At 36.2% G+C, this 22,011-nt stretch overlaps 1 long non-coding RNA gene across 1 annotated transcript in view; it reads left to right on the top strand.

The window, feature by feature from the left end:
• LOC309661547 overlaps positions 1-21,747 on the top strand; it is a 544,407-nt gene extending 522,660 nt beyond the window's left edge. The window contains exon 3 of the long non-coding RNA XR_014264066.1: positions 17,661-21,747. This is a non-coding gene — a long non-coding RNA (uncharacterized lncRNA). The remainder of the gene's footprint in view (positions 1-17,660) is intronic.
• Positions 21,748-22,011: the final 264 nt, after the last annotated feature.

Raw genomic sequence — 22,011 nt, 5'->3', positions numbered from 1 at the left:
CACGGTAGGTATTATCTTTATTTTATAAATGACTCAACTGAGGGAAAGCAAGATCACACTGTTTTTCTATAGCACAACCAGAAACTTCATAACCTTTAAATCAGATTTCATAATCCTTAAATTTATAATCCAGATTTCTATCTTGTTGCCTCAGTTATGAGATCCTAAAACACTGGTTTATTCTTTCATTGCTCTGAATTTTTAAAATTCAAATATTTCTTCTATTTCAAGTAATTTGATTACTTTCTAGGATTACGAAATTTTTTTGTTATATGCTTGTTTTTGTTGTTAGCTATCTGGCTTATCTTTTTACATGGAGTCCTGGAGTTAACCTAAAAAACCTTTACCTATTTTAAAGAAAACAAAACAAGCTGGTCCTTGACTTATTCGTCTATTCTTTCTTTTCTTTAAATTGTGAACCTAGATTGGCTATGTAATTACTAGAAAGTATAAGGAATTTTCAACACTCCATTTTAATTTTCTTTATACTCCTGAAAAGTACAAAAGGAAAACTATTAAAACTAGTTAAAACCAATATCCTAAAAAAATACAAAAACCCTCTACCACATTACAAAACAAATGTCCTTATTCTGACCTCTTTACAAATAGCCAAATACAGCTCTTGAGCAGAACTCACTTAATCAAAGACAGATATGTAATCCTATTAAAAATGAAATAAGTTTACCTTACAAACTTTGACTTTAATTTTTTAGAGTCAAAAATTGTTCTTTGCCATCCAATACATGCATGGGTATGGATATGATTTGGGTCAAACATTAAGAAACTATGAGACATCCTTAAAAATGTTTTTAAAAACCTTAATAGCATATTACAACATATTTTAATTGCCTACTTTCTTGTCTTCATCTCTTAAGTTCCAAGTTTCTCACCATTATATACCAAAGACTTACAGTGTCTGGCATATAGATGTTTAACAGATTAATTGCTTGTGCTAGACATAGTCTAGTGGTAGCTTATAACTTAATGAGGAGTTTTATTTTTGCATTTATTTATGAGCTTAAAATTTTGATTAGAAACTGTTATAATTCAACAAGCCTTTGTAGGAACAACAAAAATAACCAAACATTAAGTAGACATGTTTTAATGTGTTGAGAAATAATAAAGAAATGTGGCTGAAACTTGGCAAATATGAAGTGCTATTCCTATTAAAAGCAACTGAATATTCCATTCTGCTAAAAATAGTCAACCGTTCAATATTTAAATGAAGTATCACAGCAAGTATCTGCTGAAAATAAAGGGAATCCAATGGCTCCTAGCAGATGCCAGTGAAAAATCTTCAAAATATTTTCAATCACTATTTTTTCCTGAACTCAGAAGTTGGTTTGACTTTTCAACAGAAATATTCAAGGTAAATAATATACTTAAATGGTTTAATTCTCTAGATTGATTGATACTTTTCCTGATATTTTATTATTCACATATTTTATATGACACGTAAGTGGAAGGATATGACACAAAATCTGAAATCTAAACTATGAAATTATATAGGCTTGTTCTATTTTCTCCAAAATTTGACTCCAAATAAAGGTCAATACATATCACATCCTTCATTTATAATATTTTTCAGCCCTTCACATTCAAAATTCATAGTCCATCTCTCTTGAAATAGGAATAAATTATTTATAATTCTACAAAGTCAAAAGAGAAACCTCCTATTATATGACTCTGGTATTTTTCTATTAAATTATTTAAACGTTTTAAGTATATATAATGATAAAAATCCTAGCAAATAAAAAAATTTTTAAATAAATTAAGTCAAGAAATTTCATCTTCCACAGGAAATCAAAATAATAGTAAATCATTATATTTCATCTGAAGTTTCTTACTAGAAGTTTACATTCATAAAATATTTACAGAATACATAATCTATCAAAATACTTATTCATAACTAAATTATATTCTATTGATAAAAATTTTAATCAAAATTATATATGAAATTATTAAAGAAAAACTGTCAAAGGTATAATTACCATGAATTTACTTCAAATAAATAATATATTAATCCTAAATTGTGTGGATCAGAGTTGGTGGTGGTTAGACTTATGCTGTTACATTATACATGTCCCACCACAATTGTTACTTAAATATCTGAAGAATATTGTGATTAACTAATCATTTTCTCTGATAATCACAAAAATATACAGTAGAGATTAAACCATAAGGCAAGGAACTTATCTTTAGTTTTCTTCAAAATGTTGCAGAGAGGTCTGGGCAAGATGGCGGAAGAGTAAGACCCGGAGATCACCTTCCTCCCCACAGATACATCAGAAATACCTCTACACGTGGAACTGCTCCTACAGAACACCCACTGAAAGCTGGCAGAAGACGTCAGACCTCCAAAAAGGCAAGAAACTCCCCCCGTACTTGGGTAGGGCAAAAGAAAAAAGAAATAACAGAGACAAAAGAATAGGGATGGCACCTGCACCAGGGGGAGGGAGCCGTGAAGGAGGAAAGATTTCCACGCACTAGGAAGCCCCTTTGCGGGCAGAGACTGCGGGTGGCAGAGGGGGGAAGCTTCGGAGCCACGGAGGACAGCGCAGCCACAGGGGTGTGGAGGGCAAAGCGGAGATATTCCCGCACAGAGGCTCGGCACCGAGCAGCACTCACCAGCCCGAGAGGATTGTCTACTCACCCGCCGGGGTGGGCGGGGCTGGGAGCTGAGACTTGGGCTTCCGTCGGATCCCAGGGAGAGGACTGGGGTTGGCTGCATGAACACAGCCTGAAGGGGGCTAGTGCGCCACAGCTAGCCGGGAGGGAGTCCGGGAAAATGTCTGGACCTGCCGAAGAGGCAAGAGACTTTTTCTTGCCTCTTTGTTTCCTGGTGCGCGAGTAGAGGGGATTCAGAGCGCTGCCTAAACGAGCTCCAGAGACAGGCGCGAGCCGCAGCGATCAGGGCGGACCCCAGAGACTGGCATGAGACGCTAAGGCTGCTGCTTCCACCACCAAAAAGCCTGTGTGCGAGCAAAGGTCACTATCCACACCGCCCCTCCCGGGAGCCTGTGCAGCTCGCCACTGCCAGGGTCCCGTGATCCAGGGACAGCTTCCCTGGGAGAACGCGCAGCGCGCCTCAGGCTGCTGCAACATCATGCCGGCCTCTGACGCGCAGGCTCGCCCCGCCTCCTCCGTACCCCTCCCTCCCCCCGGCCTGAGTGAGCCAGAGCCCGCGAAGCAGCTGCTCCTTTAACCCCGTCCTGTGTGAGTGAAGAACAGACGCCCTTAGGCGACCAGCACACAGAGGCAGGTCCAAATCCACAGCTGAACCCCGGGAGCTGTACCAACAAAGAAGAGAAAGGAAAATTTCTCCCAGCAGCCTCAGAAGCAGCGGATTAAAGCTCCACAAACAACTTGATGTACCTGCATCTGTTGAGTACCTGAATAGACAATAAATCATCCCAAATTCAAGAGGTGGACTTTGAGAGCAGGATATATTAATTTTATCCCTTTTCCTCTTTTTGTGAGTGTATATGTGTATGCTTCTGGGTGAGATTTTGTCTGTATAGCTTTGTTTTCACCATTTGTCCTAGGGTTCAGTCCGTCCATTTTTTTTTTGTTTTGTTTTTTTTTACTTAAAAAAAACTTTTTCTTAATAAATATTTTCTTAATACTTTTTTCCTTATTTTTTATTTTAAAAAATTAAAAAATTTTTTAATAATTTTTTTATTTTTCATTTTAAAAAATTAAAAAATTTTTCTTCTTAATAAAATTTTTCTTAATAATTTTTTTCTTATTTTTTATTTTAAAAAATTCTAGCAGTTCTAACAGGGAAGTTTATAGCAATACAAGCCTACATCAAGAAACAGGAAACATCTCAAATAAACAACCTAACCTTGCACCTAAAGCAATTAGAGAAACAAGAACAAAAAATCCCCAAAGTTAGCAGAAGGAAAGAAATCATAAAGATCAGAGCAGAAATAAATGAAATAGAAACAAAGAAAACAATAGCAAAGATCAATAAAACTAAAAGCTAGTTCTTTGAGAAGATAAACAAAATTGATAAGCCATTAGCCAGACTCATCAAGAAAAAGAGGGAGAGGACTCAAATCAATAAAATCAGAATTGAAAAAGGAGAAGTTACAACAGACACTGGAGAAATCCAAAGCATCCTAAGAGACTACTACAAGCAACTTTATGCCAATAAAATGGACAACCTGGAAAAAATGGACAAATTTTTAGAAAGGTATCACCTTCCAAGACTGAACCAGGAAGAAACAGAAAATATGAACAGACCAATCACAAGTAATGAAATTGAAACTGTGATTAAAAATCTTCCAACAAACAAAAGTCCAGGACCAGATGGCTTCACAGGTGAATTCTATCAAACATTTAGAGAAGAGCTAACACCTATCCTTCTCAAACTCTTCCAAAAAATTGCAGAGAAAGGAACACTCCCAAACTCATTCTATGAGGCCACCATCACCCTGATACCAAAACCAGACAAAGACACTACAAAAAAAGAAAATTACAGACCAATATGACTGATAAATATAGATGCAAAAATCCTCAACAAAATACTAGCAAACAGAATCCAACAACACATTAAAAGGATCATACACCACGATCAAGTGGGATTTATCCCAGGAATGCAAGGATTCTTCAATATATGCAAATCAATCAATGTGATACACCATATTAACAAATTGAAGAATAAAAACCATATGATCATCTCAATAGATGCAGAAAAAGCTTTTGACAAAATTCAACACCCATTTATGATAAAAACTCTCCAGAAAGTGGGCATAGAGGGAACCTACTTCAATATAATAAAGGCCATATATGACAAACCCACAGCAAACATCATTCTCAATGGTGAAAAACGGAAAGCATTTCCTCTAAGATCAGGAACGAGACAAGGATGTCCACTCTCACCACTATTATTCAACATAGTTCTGGAAGTCCTAGACACGGCAATCAGAGAAGAAAAAGAAATAAAAGGAATACAAATCGGAAAAGAAGAAGTAAAACTGTCACTGTTTGCGGATGACATGATACTATACACAGAGAATCCTAAAACTGCCACCAGAAAACTGCTAGAGCTAATTAATGAATATGGTAAAGTTGCAGGATACAAAATGAATGCACAGAAATCTCTTGCATTCCTATACACTAATGATGAAAAATCTGAAAGAGAAATTATGGAAACACTCCCATTTACCATTGCAACAAAAAGAATAAAATACCTAGGAATAAACCTACCTACGGAGACAAAAGACCTGTATGCAGAAAACTCTAAGACACTGATGAAAGAAATTAAAGATGATACCAACAGATGGAGTGATATACCATGTTCTTGGATTGGAAGAATCAACATTGTGAAAATGAGTATACTACCCAAAGCAATATACATATTCAATGCAATCCCTATCAAATTACCAATGGCATTTTTTACGGAGCTAGAACAAAAAAATCATCTTAAAATTTGTATGGAGTCACAAAAGACCCCGAATAGCCAAAGCAGTCTTGAGGGAAAGTAGTGGAGCTGGAGGAGTCAGACTCCCTGACTTCAGACTACACTACAAAGCTACAGTAATCAAGACAATATGGTACTGGCACAAAAACAGAAACATAGATCAATGGAACAAGATAGAAAGCCCAGAGATTAACCCACGCACCTATGGTCAACTAATCTATGACAAAGGAGGCAAAGATATACAATGGAGAAAAGACAGTCTCTTCAATAAGTGGTGCTGGGAAAACTGGACAGCTACATGTAAAAGAATGAAATTAGAATACTCCCTAACACCATACACAAAAATAAACTCAAAATGGATTAGAGACCTAAATATAAGACTGGACACTATAAAACTCTTAGAGGAAAACATAGGAAGAACACTCTTTGACATAAATCACAGCAAGATCTTTTTTGATCCACCTCCTAGAGAAATGGAAATAAAAACAAAAATAAACAAATGGGACCTAATGAAACTTCAAAGCTTTTGCACAGCAAAGGAAACCATAAACAAGACGAAAAGACAACCCTCAGAATGGGAGAAAATATTTGCAAACGAATCAACGGACAAAGGATTAATCTCCAAAATATATAAACAGCTCATTCAGCTCAATATTAAAGAAACAAACACCCCAATCCAAAAATGGGCAGAAGACCTAAATAGACATTTCTCTAAAGAAGACATACAGACGGCCACGAAGCACATGAAAAGATGCTCAACATCACTAATTATTAGAGAAATGCAAATCAAAACTACAATGAGGTATCACCTCACTCCTGTTAGAATGGGCATCATCAGAAAATCTACAAACAACAAATGCTGGAGAGGGTGTGGAGAAAAGGGAACCCTCTTGCACTGTTGGTGGGAATGTAAATTGATACAGCCACTATGGAGAACAATATGGAGGTTCCTTTAAAAACTAAAAATAGAATTAACATATGACCCAGCAATCCCACTACTGGGCATATACCCAGAGAAAACTGTAATTCAAAAACACACATGCACCCGATTGTTCATTGAAGCACTATTTACAATAGCCAGGTCATGGAAGCAACCTAAATGCCCATCAACAGACGAATGGATAAAGAAGTTGTGGTACATATATACAATGGAATATTACTCAGCCACAAAAAGGAACGAAACTGAGTCACTTGTTGAGAAGTGGATGGATCTAGAGACTGTCATACAGAGTGAAGTAAGTCAGAAAGAGAAAAACAAATATCGTATATTAATGCATGTATGTGGAACCTAGAAAAATGGTACAGATGAGCCGGTTTGCAGGGCAGAAGTTGAGACACAGATGTAGAGAATGGACACATGGACACCAAGGGGGGAAAACTGCGGTGGGGTGGGGATGGTGGTGTGCTGAATTGGGCGATTGGGATTGACATGTATACACTGATGTGTATAAAATTGATGCCTAATTAGAACCTGCAGTATAAAAAAACATACAAAACAACTAATGCTAAACTTTCATTGGGTTATTTGTATGGAAATATGTTAATATAAATGTTTCAGACATTACATGAAATTTCTAAAAATCTTATATGTTCTGGTATAATGTTATAAGTAATAATCCTAGTTATTAGTTAAAAAAATTAAAAAATTATTTAAAAAACTTTTTTAAAATTTTTCTTAATAAATTTTTTCTTAATAATTTTTTTCTTATTTTTATTACAATACCTTTATTTTATTTTATCCTCTTTCTTTCTTTCTTTCTATTTTTTCTCCCTTTTATTCTGAGCCATGTGGATGAAAGGCTCTTGGTGCTCCAGCCAGGCATCAGGGCTGTGCCTCTGAGGTGGGAGAGCCAACTTCAGGACACTGGTCCACAAGAGACTTCCCAGCTCCACGTAATACCAAATGGCAAAAATCTCTCAGAGATCTCCATCTCAACATCAAGACCCAGCTTCACTCAACAACCAGCAAGCTACAGTGCGGGACACCCTATGCCAAACAACTAGCAAGACAGGAACACAGCCCCATCCATTAGCAGAGAGACTGCCTAAAATCATAATAAGGCCACAGACACCCCAAAACACACCACCAGACGTGGACCTGCCCACCAGAAAGACAAGATCCAGTTCATCCACCAGAACACAGGCACTAGTCCCCTCCACCAGGAAGCCTACATAACCCACTGAACCAAACTTGGTCACTGGGGACAGATACCAAAAACAACGGGAACTATGAACCTGCAGCTTGTGAAAAGGAGACCCCAAACACAGTAAGATAAGCAAAATGAGAAGAAAGAAAAACACACAGCAGATGAAGGAGCAGGGTCAAAACACACCAGACCTAAGAAATGAAGAGGAAATAGGTAGTCTACCTGAAAAGAATTCAGAATAATGATAGTAAAGATGATCCAAAATCTTGGAAATAGAATAGACAAAATGCAAGAAACATTTAACAAGGACATAGAAGAACTAAAGAGGAACCAAGCAATGATGAAAAACACAATAAATGCAATTAAAAATACTCTAGAAGGGATCAATAGCAGAATAACTGAGGCAGAAGAACGGGTAAGTGACCTGGAAAATAAAATAGTGGAAATAACTACTGCAGAGCAGAATAAAGAAAAAAGAATGAAAAGAACTGAGGACAGTCTCAGAGACCTCTGGGACAACATTAAACGCACCAACATTCGAATTATAGGGGTCCCAGAAGAAGAAGAGAAAAAGAAAGGGACTGAGAAAATATTTGAAGAGATTATAGTTGAAAACTTCCCTAATATGGGAAAGGAAATAGTTAATCCAGTCCTGGAAGCAGTGAGTCCCATACAGGATAAATCCAAGGAGAAACACGCCAAGACACATATTAATCAAACTATCAAAAATTAAATATAAAGAAAACATATTAAAAGCAGCAAGGGAAAAACAACAAATAACACACAAGGGAATCCCCATAAGGTTAACAGCTGATCTTTCAGCAGGAAATCTGCAAGCTAGAAGGCAGTGGCAGGACATATTTAAAGTGATGAAGGAGAAAAACCTACAATCAAGATTACTCTACCCAGCAAGGATCTCATTCAGATTTGATGGAGAAATTAAAACCTTTACAGACAAGCAAAAGCTGAGAGAGTTCAGCACCACCAAACCAGCTTTACAACAAATGCTAAAGGAACTTCTCTAAGCAAGAAACACAAGAGAAGGAAAACACCTACAATAACAAACCCAAAACAAGAAAATGGGAATAGGAACACACATATCGATAATTACCTTAAATGTAAATGGATTAAATGCTCCCACCAAAAGACACAGACTGGCTGAATGGATACAAAAACATGACCTGTATATATACTGTCTACAAGAGACCCACTTCAGACCTAGGGACACATACAGACTAAAAGTGAGGGGATGGAAAAAGATATTCCATGCAAATGAAAATCAAAAGAAAGCTGGAGTAGCAATTCTCATATCAGACAAAATAGACTTTAAAATAAAGACAAGAGACAAAGAAGGACACTATATAATGATCAAGGGATCGATCCAAGAGGAAGGTATAACAATTGTAAATATTTATGCACCCAACATAGGAGCACCTCAATACATAAGGCAAATACTAACAGCCATAAAAGGGGAAATCGACAGCAACACAATCATAGTAGGGGACTTTAACACCCCACTCTCACCAATGGACAGATCATCCAAAATGAAAATAAATAAGGAAACACAGCTTTAAATGATACATTAAACAAGATGGACTTAATTGATATTTATAGGACATTCCACCCAAAAACAACAGAATACACATTTTTCTCAAGTGCTCATGGAACATTCTCCAGGATAGATCATATCTTGGGTCACAAAACAAGCCTTGGTAAATTTAAGAAAATTGAAATCGTATCAAGTATCTTTTCCGACCACAACGCTATGAGACTAGATATCAATTACAGGAAAAGATCTGTAAAAAATACAAACACATGGAGGCTACACAATACATTACTTAATAACGAAGTGATCACTGAAGAAATCAAAGGGGAAATCAAAAAATACCTAGAAACAAATGACAATGGAGATACGACGACCCAAAACCTATGGGACGCAGCAAAAGCAGTGCTAAGAGGGAAGTTTATAGCAATACAAGCCTACCTCAAGAAACAGGAAACATCTCGAATAAACAACCTAACCTTGCACCTAAAGCAATTAGAGAAAGAAGAACAAAAAAACCCCAAAGCCAGCAGAAAGAAAGAAATTATAAAGATCAGGTCAGAAATAAATGAAAAAGAAATGAAGGAAACAATAGCAAAAATCAATGAAACTAAAAGCTGGTTCTTTGAGAAGATAAACAAAATTGATAAACCATTAGCCAGACTCATCAAGAGAAAAAGGGAGAAGACTCAGATCAATAGAATTAGAAATGAAAAAGGAGAAGTAACCACTGACACTGCAGAAATACAAAAGATCATGAGAGATTACTACAAGCAACTCTATGCCAATAAAATGGACAACCTGGAAGAAATGGACAGATTCTTAGTAATGCACAAACTGCCGAGACTGAACCAGGAAGAAATAGAAAATATGAACAGACCAATCACAAGCACTGAAATTGAAACTGTGATTAAAAACCTTCCAACAAACAAAAGCCCAGGACCAGATGGCTTCACAGGTGAATTCTATCAAACATTTAGAGAAGAGCTAACACCTATCCTTCTCAAACTCTTCCAAAATATTGCAGAGGGAGGAACACTCCCCAACTCATTCTACGAGGCCACCATCACCCTGATACCAAAACCAGACAAAGATGTCACAAAGAAAGAAAACTACAGGCCAATATCACTGATGAACATAGATGCAAAAATCCTCAACAAAATACTAGCAAACAGAATCCAACAGCACATTAAAAGGATCATACACCATGATCAAGTGGGGTTTATCCCAGGAATGCAAGGATTCTTCAATATACGCAAATCAATCAATGTGATACACCATATTAACAAACTGAAGGAGAAAAACCATATGATCATCTCAATAGATGCAGAGAAAGCTTTTGACAAAATTCAACACCCATTTATGATAAAAGCCCTGCAGAAAGTAGGCATAGAGGGAACTTTCCTCAACATAATAAAGGCCATATATGACAAACCCACAGCCAACATTGTCCTCAATGGTGAAAAACTGAAACCATTTCCACTAAGATCAGGAACAAGACAAGGTTGCCCACTCTCACCACTATTATTCAACATAGTTTTGGAAGTGTTAGCCACAGCAATCAGAGAAGACAAAGAAATAAAAGGAATCCAAATCGGAAAAGAAGAAGTAAAGCTGTCACTATTTGCAGATGACATGGTACTATACATAGAGAATCCTAAAGATGCTACCAGAAAACTCCTAGAGCTAATCAATGAATTTGGTAAAGTAGCAGGATACAAAATTAATGCACAGAAATCTCTTGCATTTCTATACACTAATGACGAAAAATCTGAAAGTGAAATTAAGAAAACACTCCCATTTACCATTGCAACAAAAAGAATAAAATATCTAGGAATAAACCTACCTAAGGAGACAAAAGACCTGTATGCAGAAAATTATAAGACACTGATGAAAGAAATTAAAGATGATACAAATAGATGGAGAGATATACCATGTTCCTGGATTGGAAGAATCAACATTGTGAAAATGACTCTACTACCCAAAGCAATCTACAGATTCAATGCAATCCCTATCAAACTACCACTGGCATTTTTCACAGAACTAGAACAAAAAATTTCACAATTTGTATGGAAACACAAAAGACCCCGAATAGCCAAAGCAATCTTGAGAACGAAAAATGGAGCTGGGGGAATCAGGCTCCCTGACTTAAGACTATATTACAAAGCTTCAGTAATCAAGACAGTTTGGTACTGGCACAAAAACAGAAACATAGATCAATGGAACAGGATAGAAAGCCCAGAGATAAACCCACACACATATGGGTACCTTATTTTTGATAAAGGAGGCAAGCATATACAGTGGAGAAAAGACAGCCTCTTCAATAAGTGGTGCTGGGAAAATTGGACAGGTACATGTAAAAGTATGAAATTAGAACACTCCCTGACACCATGCACAAATATAAACTCAAAATGGATTAAAGACCTAAGTGTAAGGGCAGACACTATCAAACTCTTAGAGGAAAACATAGGCCGAACACTCTATGACATATATCACAGCAAGATTCTTTTTGACCCAGCTCCCAGAGAAATGGAAATAAGAACACAAATAAACAAATGGGACCTAATGAAACTTAAAAGCTTTTGCACAGCAAAGGAAACCATAAACAAGACCAAAAGACAACCATCAGAATGGGAGAAAATATTTGCAAATGAAGCAACTGACAAAGGATTAATCTCCAAGATTTACGAGCAGCTCATGCAGCTCAATAACAAAAAAACAAACAACCCAATCCAAAAATGGGCCGAAGACCTAAATAGACATTTCTCCAAAGAAGATATACAGATGGCCTACAGACACATGAAAGAATGCTCAACATCATTAATCATTAGAGAAATGCAAATCAAAACTACAATGAGATATCATCTCACACCGGTCAGAATGGCCATCATCAAAAAATCTAGAAACAATAAATGCTGGAGAGGGTGTGGAGGAAAGGGAACACTCTTGCACTGTTGGTGAGAATGTAAATTGATACAGCCACTATGGAGAACAGTATGTAGGTTCCTTAAAAAACTACAAATAGAACTACCATACGACCCAGCAATCCCACTACTGGGCATATACCCTGAGAAAACCATAGGTCAAAAAGAGTCATGTACCAAAATGTTCATTGCAGCTCTATTTACAATAGCCAGGACATGGAAGCAATCTAAATGTCCATCGACAGATGAATGGATAAAGAAGATGTGGCACATATATACAATGGAATATTACTCAGCCATAAAAAGAAATGAAATGGAGGTATTTGTAATGAGGTGGATGGAGTTAGAGTCTGTCATACAGAGTGAAGTAAGTCAGAAAGAGAAAAACAAATACAGTATGCTAACACATATATACGGAATCTAAGGGAAAAAAAAAAAAAAAAAAAGGCCATGAAGAACCTAGTGGCAAGACGGGAATAAAGACACAGACCTACTAGAGAATGGACTTGAGGATATGGGGAGGGGGTGGGGTGAGATGTGACAGGGTAAGAGAGTGTCATGGACATATATACACTACCAAATGTAAAATAGATAACTAGTGGGAAGCAGCCGCATAGCACAGGGAGATCAGCTCGGTGCTTTGTGACCACCTAGAGGGATGGGATGGGGAGGGTGGGAGGGAGGGAGATGCAAGAGGGAAGAGAAATGGGAACATATTGTATATGTATAACTGATTCACTTTGTTATAAAGCAGAAGCTAACACACCATTGTAAGGCAATTATACTTCAATAAAGATGTTAAAAAAAACAAAAAAAAAAACAAGAAGGCCCCAGAAACTTAAAAAAAAAAAAAAAAAAAAAAAAAGATTAAGTCATAGATGTTCATTTTTGCTTTCATATATGATAACACTAGGGCTATAGCAACGGACAAATCTATTTCTCCATTCCCCCAGACTTAAACTCTGTGAATTATGGAATAGTCCTAATCTGAAAAGCTGTTTGAAATAAGGGAGGCTTAAATTTGCAATCCCAGGATACATTCTCCCAATGGAAGTTTGCATTGGTCCTTCGAAGTTTTAAAATCCTGCATACTATTCACCACCTCGTTATATATATATTCTATTGGTCTCTTTTTCCCAAAATTGAACAATCTCATCTCTATTGGATAAAGAATTCTCCTTCTTCTAAAAAATTACCTTATCAGCAGTTGCAGCCTCTCTCTTCACTTTGATGTTGTGCAGATTCAAATGGGCCTGGAACCTGTAGAACTAGCCACAGCTTTCAGCAATAATCTCATTAACCTCATTTTCACCATGCTTGGATTTTAGTTCTTCCAACAAACTCCTAGACATCTTCTGAATGTACATTATGCTAGTAAACATTCAACTTTGATCCTCTAGCTTCTCAATCAAAGATTTTCAGTTTTGTCAATCAGTTTTCCTATTATCATTGCACAGGCCCACCCAGCACTTTTCTCAAAAATAGATGACCAATTCTTGTTCTTTCTGTTTCTGCTGTGAAGTAATTCATCCTATATGCTATATTTATATGCAATGTTTATCTTTTATTTTTGCCACTTTCAATTTTACCATTTATCCCTCGTCTTATGAGCACATACACAGCCAATATGACAAACTTAAATGCCATTAAATGCCAGCTAAGTACAGGCATTTTAAATGAACAGGCTACATATAAAAGGGTTTACTGGGGTTTACAGCGAAATTGAAAAGTGCTTGTTCACCTACAAGCACACAAACTGAACAAAAAATAAAAATAAAAGCACTGAGTTGGCAAAATAAAACGGTTTGCTGTCCAAGGGACACCAACTTATGACTAACGCCTTACAGTAACCAACAACACATAGCCAACACTAAAAAGACTACAAAACACTATTAAATACTGTGTGTTGATGGAGAGCAGAACTAAAACAATTTGCTCTGGAAAACAGCTCTGTACATATCTGTGAAAGTTCTAAACTGACTATAAGTAAAGGATCATTGGAATAGCATTAATACCACAAGGAAAGCAAATTTTAAAAATATATTGTTGGTAACTGCAGGAAGGTGGTGAAGATTTTGTAGACTCAGCAATATTTTTATATTTCTTAGCCTAACTTTATTCTAAATTAGATAACATATTTGTCTAGACATGTATTTTCTCATGGTCTTTGACTTTAGAGAAGAAAACAAATTTGGCTCATTTAAGGGCTAGAATTCCTTGGAGATTTACATTTTATACAACATTACATGGAAACTAAGAAATTTATATATTGCAGTTGCAAGCAACCACTAAGTTGAAATCCTTCACAATGTTCCAGGTTAAAATTACGAAATCTACTTCTAAAGGGAAAATAATTAAAAGTGGGTTAACACTTCATTGTAGTTAAGAGGTTCTCCATGCTGTTTCACTAATAAAATGAAACCATTGACTTGATACCAAAAAAAAAAAAAAAAAAAAACTGCTTTCCAGAGTGTAGTTAAATGCAAATTTTCCATCTGCCTTGCAGAGTTGGTGAACCTTGTTTTAAAAGGTACATAAGGTGATCTTGTAAATGAGGAAGCAGTGCAGCAGAGGTAGGCATCTGTAAGAGGATCAGCTTGGGATTTGGAGTTTGGAAAGCTGATGACTATATACACTCTGAGTTAAATTTTTCCTGATGCTTGTTTTGTTTTTGCTGTTTGTGTGTGGGTGCTTGTTTTTTTTCCATTTTTTCATTTCAATAACACGTAATTTGCATAAGATTTTTATAATGCCTGGTTACCACTCATAAATCCCAAATGATCAGTGTGCTTTTTTCTCTTCATGAAAATGTTCATGTTCCCTAGACTAACTCAGAGTTTGCAACACAATACAAATTCAAGGAATGTGCCTGAATTTATAAATAAATGAATGTTTAAAAACCCAGGAACAAATAATAACTGACTCTTCCAAATTTTTAAATGATTCAGATTATTTAAAAATTGCCAGTGTACTAATGAATATTACACAAAACTGAGGGTCTAATTGTAAAGCATAACCTATCTTACATGCATTTCTACTTGTAACATATTTACCACACTTATATTAGAACAGCAAAAAAAAAAAAATTAAACGAACATGTCATCAATTTAACACTTTTCATTATGTTTTAATCTCAGGATTGTGCACTTAATTGTTTCAATAAAATTCTAGTATAACAAACATGTTCCTCTATCATGTATAGACTGAACCCTATGAAAATGTAGGCAGTTATTCACAGAGTATGATGTCAGGAAAGCCACATGGAATCACCAACCTGTATATCTTCCACAACACTTGAAATTCCTGTGTTGCCATTACTCCCTGGGTTTAAGTTTTGCTTCCCAAAGATGACTTGTAAAATACATATAATACAGAAGAATCATAGGAAGGCTTGTGTATACATACCCTTTGATCACATAGTTGGCTGCCATTTTGGATAATGAGGAAAGCAACCAGTTGAGATAGGGCATGGGACAGGTAGCTTTTGATGATGAGAGTGTGGGTGCAAGAACTGAAACCACCCAGAGCTTGGGCACACCAGGAGACCAAGCGTCCAGGTAACCAAGAGATAACACAGTAAGACAGAACCATAGACAAAGCTTTAACACATCACAACTTTTCTTCTCCTGCAGATAGCTGTCAGGGGAGGGCTGCTGTTAACACACAGCCCCCTCTCCCCACCACCAATAAGCACCGTTTTTAACTCAAGATAGGCACTCAATAAAAATGTGTGGGTGTTTTTACTAAAGGCTTAATATGTAAAGTACAAAATGAATCATTATATTGACTCACTCACGTTACATTTTTAAAAACCCAAACACCCTTCAGTCAAATCTAAGCTGACCAGAAAAGTCACTATGTTAATATAAGAAATTTAAAGCCAAATAATTTTACCTTTTTTCTAAACTGAAGTATAGTTGATTTACAATGTTGTGTTAGTTTTAAACATACAGCAGTGATTCCATTATTCATATATATGTATATATCTATATTCTTTTTTTATTCATTTCCATTATAGTATAAGATATTGAATATAGTCCCCTGTGCTATACAGTAAATTCTTGTTGTTTAACTATTTTATATATGGTAATGTGCATCTGTTAATCCCATACTCCCAATTTATCCCTCCCCCCTTCGCCTTTGGTAACCATAAGTTTATTTTCTATGTCTGTGAATCTGTTTCTATTTTGTAAATAAGTTCATTTGTATCATTTTTTTAGATTCCACATATAAGTGATATCATATGATATCTGTCTTTCTCTGTCTGACTTACTTCACTTAGTATGAAAATCTCTAGGTCCATCCATGTTGCTGCAAATGGCATTATTTCATTTGTTTTTATGGCTGAGTAACATTAACTTCACCTTTAAGAATTTGGTTTTTCCACTTGTTAAAAATTACTTTATACTATAAATTGTTAACTTAGTAGTATAAATTACAGGGTATCCAAAGACACATTTCTCTCCCCCTACTATGCAACTTTAGGGGAAATAAAACTAAGCATTGATTTTGGGAACATAGAAGATAATTATTTGTTTTATGAGATGTGACACTACTGTCCCATGCGACTACTACATATTCATTTTCAGTTCTTTTTCTGACAGTGGTAACAAATTTGTGTACAGTTATCTGTACACTCTCAGATGGACTCTCTTTTAGCGAATAGTTTATATTTACGCCAGCCAAGTAATTTAAAATAAGAGAAGCAGTCTGTGATTATGCACCCTGGGAAATAAAATCAATGCCATTTGATTTATTTACTAGTGTCTGTCAGCACTCAGAGAAGCTGTGGCTATTTGTGTGGTCTTTTCTAACTGCAATAGTTGAGACAAATAATACTGATATCTATCAGAGATGGACAAGACTAAGAAGTGAAGGCTTCTAAACTTACTAAGAAAGATTGAGAGGATGAATTAATGATAAACTGAAAGGGGATGTTATGCTACTTTTTAAGACTTTCTCTTCTTTCCAAATGGATTGGTTTTTATTAAAGGACATAAAGCAGATTGTATTATTAGATTTGTTTCTTTTTAAATGCAGTAGCTGTCGTATTTATCTCCTTGTCAGGTAGACATGTAAAAGGGACCTAGGTACAAATGAGTGTTATCTGTCTGTCTGTCTGTCTAGAAAGAGAGAGTGAGAGAGAGTAATCCACGTGACTCCTGTTCCTTGTGTGGGCATTTACCACAAGGGAAAACAATATCACACTAGCAAACATTAAGAGGCAGGGTGTGAAATTCCTTGGCTGAAAGGTAATTTAATTTGTAGATACCAAAGGTAAAAATGAATCCCTCGTAAATTTTTATGTCATCTATCAATCCAGTCCAAACATGTTTTCCATCTTGCCTATTTACAAAATGGCTTAAGCCTTTTAAAGAAAAACATTAGAAAATAGTTCTTCAAAAACACTGGTTTCAGGGCTTCCCTGGTGGCGCAGTGGTTGAGAATCTGCCTGCCAATGCAGGGGACACGGGTTCGAGCCCTGATCTGGGAGGATCCCACATGCCGCGGAGCAACTGGGCCCGTGAGCCACAGTTGCTGAGCCTGCGCGTCTGGAGCCTGTGCCCCGCAGCGGGAGGGGCCGCGACGGTGAGAGGCCCGCGCACCGCGACGAAGAGTGGCCCCCGCTTGCCGCAACTAGAGAAAGCCCTCGCACAGAAACGAAGACCCAACACAGCCATAAATAAATAAATAAATAAAATTAAAAAAAAAAAAAAAAAAAAGAGTCCACAGCTCTGTCAAGTATCGGGCTGACTGTCACTTTAAAAAAAAAAAAAAAACTGGTTTCAAAAAATATTGACTAAGTTCCTGGAAAAGAAAAGAGTCATTCTTTAGGAAAGAGATGAGGAAGATCTGAATTGAAGGCAGGGCTCCAGAATGCTTTCACACATAGAATATTATCCTTATACATTCACTGAGCATAGTTCAGATAGTGATCCCACAGAAGAAGGTGAGAGTTGAATGTACCAGGGGAACTTCAGGCCCCTGGCTTCAGATAGAGGGTAAAATATCCTTAGTGCCTCTCCTTCTCTCTGGAGGTCACCTGATTCATGGTTCATGAGGATTACTATTCTAACCCATCAGAGGCCTCTCTAGAAAGAGTGATGGGCTGGTTGATGTCTAACAACCATATGACCAACATTCAAAGCTTATTATAGAACTGGCATTCTGTATTAAAAAAGGAGAAAAGGGTCCCCTGTATCTACAGGCATTTTACATAAGACGTAGAAGCGGGACAGAAAACAATGCCTAGAAAATAAATCACCTATTTTTTCCAAAGGTATATATTTTCCTTTACAATCTTTTGTATCTATCTTTATAACCATTACTATCTGTAAGAGGTTAATTTAATTCCAGCGTAATGAGTATTAAGGAACAATCAGAAGAGGACTGAGGGTCAAAAAACAGAGACCCAAAAATAGACACACGTAAATATACCCAATTGATTTTTGACAAAGGTGAGAATGAAATTCAATGGAGAATATACTGCCATTTTAATAAATGATACTACTGCATTTAGATGTTTACAAACAGACTACAGTTCCTTGTTCCTTCAATGATTTCTGCTCTTATTTTTTTCTGCTTGTTTTGGGTTTATTTTGCTCTTCTTTTTCTAGGTTCTTGAGAGGAGATCTTAAAATTATTGATTTAAGAATTTTCCCCTTGTCTAATGCATGCATTTATTGCTATAAATTTCCCTTTTAGCACTGATTTAGCTGTGTCCCACAATTTTTTATTTATTTATTTATTTATTTATTATTTATTTTTGGCTGTGTTGGGTCTTCGTTTCTGTACGAGGGCTTTCTCTAGTTGTGGTGAGTGGGGGCCACTCTTCATCGTGGTGCACGGGCCTCTGACTATCGCGGCCTCTCTTGTTGCGGAGCACAGGCTCCGGACGCACAGGCTCAGTAGTTGTGGCTCACAGGCCTAGTTGCTCCGCGGTATGTGGGACCTTCCCAGACCAGGGCTCGAACCCGTGTCCCCTGCATTGGCAGGCAGATTCCCAACCACTGCACCACCAGGGAAGCCCCCCCACAATTTTTGATATACTATATTTTCACTGTCATTCACTTCAATGTATTTTTTATCTCCCTTGAGACTTCCTCTTTGACCCATGGATTATTTAGAAGTGTATTATTTAGTTTCCAAGTGTTTGGAGATTTTCCTGCCATCTTTCTGTTACTGATTTCTAGTTTGGCTTCATTGTAGTTAGAGAACACATTCTCCATGATTTCAATTGTTTGTTTTAAATCTGTTGAAGTTTATTTTATGGCCCAACATATGGTCTATCTTAGTACATGTTCCATAAGCACTTGAAAAGAATGTGTATTCTGCTGTTGTTGAATGGAATGTTCTATAAATGTCAGTTAGATCCTGTTAGGTGATGGTGTTGTTGAATTCTTCTATACCTTTGCTGATTTTGTCTTGTCTTATCTATTAATTAATGAGAGGTGTCTTGAAGTCACCAGCTATAATAGTGATGTTGTCTATTTCTCAGTTCTATGAGTTTTTGTTCCACCTATGCAGCTCTACTGTTTGGTACATTCACATTTAGCGTTGCTGGGTCTTTTAGTGGATTGACCCTCTGTTTCTAATAATTTTCTTTCTCTCAAGTCTATTTTAACTTATATTAATGCAGTTACTCCAACTTTACTTTGTCTAATGTTTCCATGATGTATCTTTTTCCATCCTTTTACTTTCAACTTTCCTATATCATATATTTGGAGTGAGTTTCTTATTGATAGCATATAGTTTTGTCATTTTTTAACCCATTCTACCAATCTCTGTCTTTTAATTGGTTTATTTAGCATATTTAAATTTAATATAATTATTGATATCTTAGGGATTAGCTCTACCATTTTATTTTTTGTTGACTGTTCTCCCTGTTTTTCATTTGTATCCTTTTTCATAGATTTCTATTGGTTATTTCAACATTTTTTTAGAATTCTATTCTGATTTATCCATAGTGTTTTTAAGTGCATCTTTTTATATAGCTTTTGTACTGGTTGCTCTAGATATTATGTTACTTATGCATAACTTTTCACAGTCTGTTGGTGTTGTCATTTTATAATTCCAAGTACAGAGATCTTATGTACCTTTACATTCCTTTCTTTCCCCTTCTTATACTATAATTATTTTAAATATTTCCTCTACATACATTTAAAATCACATCAGACATATATATTATAGTTTTTGCTTCAATCATAAAATTTAGAAAACTCAAGAGAATGAAAGGCTATTTTACTTAGCAATATTCTTGATTATCATGTTCTTTATTCCTTTATGATCTTCCATATCTCCTTTTATTGTTTCATTTCTCTTTAGAGAAATTCCTTAAGCCATTCTATTAAGGTAGGTCTGCTGGTGACGAATTCTCTTTATTCAGGGGTTTTTGTTGTTGTTGTTGTTTTTTGGCTGGGTATAAAATGCTGGGTTGAAATTTCTTTTCTTTCACAACTTGAAAAATATTATGCCTTGTCCATTTGGCCTCCTTGGTTTGTGATAAAAAATCTACTATCATTATTGTTTGTTTGCTTGTTTTCCTATAGATAGATATCATTTTACTTGGGCTACTTTCAGGACTTTTTATTGCCTTGGTTTTCAGAATTTTAACTATGATGTGTCTAGCTTTTTCTTTTTTTTTTTTTTGGTTTTATCTTTTTGGGGACTCACTCAACTTCTTGAATCCATAGGTTTATGTCTCTTGCCAAATTTGGAAAGTTTTAGCTATTCTTTCTTAGAGTACTTTTTCAACCCCACCCTCTTCCTTCTCTCCTTTGGGGATTCTAAAGATATGAATGTCAGAACTCTTGTTAGAGTCTCACAGATACCTAGGCTTTGTTAGTTGGTTGTTTATTTGGTTTTGCCCAGTCTGTTTTCTCTCTGTCATTCAGATTAGGTTTGTTTCTATTCTTCTATTAATATCTTCCAGTTCACTGATTCTTTTCCCTATTCCTTCCATTCTGATATTGAGCCCAACTAGTGAGTTTTCATTTCACATATTGTGCTTTTCAGTTCTAAAATTTCCATCTTTTTCTTTATTATACCTTCTCTTTCTTTGCTGATGTCTTCTGTTTTTTCATTTGTTTCAAGTGTATTTATAATTGCTTGCGGAAGCATTCTTATTAGAGTGGCTTTTTCAGATAATTCTAACATCACTGTCATATTGATATTATAGCTTTTGATTGCCTCCTTTCATTTAGTTTGAGGTCTTCTTGGTTCTTAATATTATGAGTGTTTTTCTTACTTGAAAGCTGCATATTTTCATAATATGTTATGAAACTCTAGATCTTATTTAAACCTTCTGTTTTAGTTAGGTTTCTATAACACCACTCTATTGGGAGGAGAGGGGAGGCACAGCCTTGTTACTGCCAGGTAGAGGCAGAAGTCCAGGTTATCACTTAGCCTTCATTGACATCAAAGGGGAGGAGGATGGCTCTTCATTATTGCTAGGGAGGATGGGAGTTACAGCACCCCATATGGTCTACACTGACACTGCAATGGAGGTGGCCTCATTACCACTGGGCAATGGTGAAAGTCTTGACTCTTCACTAGGCCTTCTCTGATACCACCCCAGAAAGGAAGGAGGGGCAACTCTTTGCTGTCACATGAGATATTATTTTTAAAAATCATTGTTGCATTCATTGTTACTCAGGTTCACTGTTTTTTAGGATAATATTTACTTTTTAAAAGTTGAAGCAAGAATTCAAAGAATCAGTTTAAGCCAATATCATAATTAAGTCGCCCAAATTTATATAAATCTGTCATGTTATTTTCCTTCATGAAACCCTTTAATAGCTTCCAATCTCTATGGAATTTACAACTTCAGCAATGACATGCAGCCACTCCAATGATCTGGCCCCCACCTACCACTATGGTCTCACACCTTACCATTTTTCTGCATATTCTCCACACAGTCTCAAGGGCATTTATCAGAATTATTCCCAGAGTTTTGTTTTTCACTGGATC

The sequence above is a fragment of the Balaenoptera physalus genome, assembly GCF_965194825.1.
Source record: "Balaenoptera physalus genome assembly, chromosome: 5".
NCBI classification, from domain to species: Eukaryota; Metazoa; Chordata; class Mammalia; order Artiodactyla; family Balaenopteridae; genus Balaenoptera; species Balaenoptera physalus.
This window is presented reverse-complemented; position numbering and strand designations above follow the sequence as displayed.